Here is a 597-nt window from a genome sequence, read left to right as displayed (position 1 = left end):
TATTCCTCCGTCGGCTTACAATTTTTATTCATTTTTTTCCATTTTTATTTTTTTATTTTTTTAAAATTTTTTTTGTTTTGTTTTTAGATTTTGTTTATTCCTCCGTCGGCTTACAATTACTAATTTTTTCCATTTTTATTTTTTTTATTTTTTTTTTAATTTCTTTTTATTTTTAGATTTTCTTTATTCCTCCGTCGGCTTACGATTTTTATTAAATTTTTTATTATTATTTTTTCAATTTCTTTTTTTATTTTTAGATTTTGTTTATTCCTCCGTTCGCTTACAATTTTTATTATTTTTTTTCCTTTTTTTTTAATTTTTTCAAAATTTTTTTTTAATTTTAGATTTTGTTTCTTCCTTCCTTTGCTTACAATTTTTATTAATTTTTTCCTTTTTTTTAATTTTTTTTTATTTTTAGATTTTGTTTATTCCTCCGTCGGCTTACAATTTTTATTCATTTTTTTCCATTTTTATTTTATTTATTTTTTTTAAATATTTTTTTTTTGTTTGTTTTTAGATGTTGTTTATTCCTCCGTCGGCTTACAATTTTTATTCATTTTTTTCCGTTTTTTTTTTTTTTTAAATTTTTCTTTATTT

The sequence above is a fragment of the Numenius arquata genome, unplaced genomic scaffold, assembly GCF_964106895.1.
Source record: "Numenius arquata unplaced genomic scaffold, bNumArq3.hap1.1 HAP1_SCAFFOLD_874, whole genome shotgun sequence".
NCBI lineage: Eukaryota > Metazoa > Chordata > Aves > Charadriiformes > Scolopacidae > Numenius > Numenius arquata.
Note: the sequence above shows the minus strand (reverse complement) of the source record.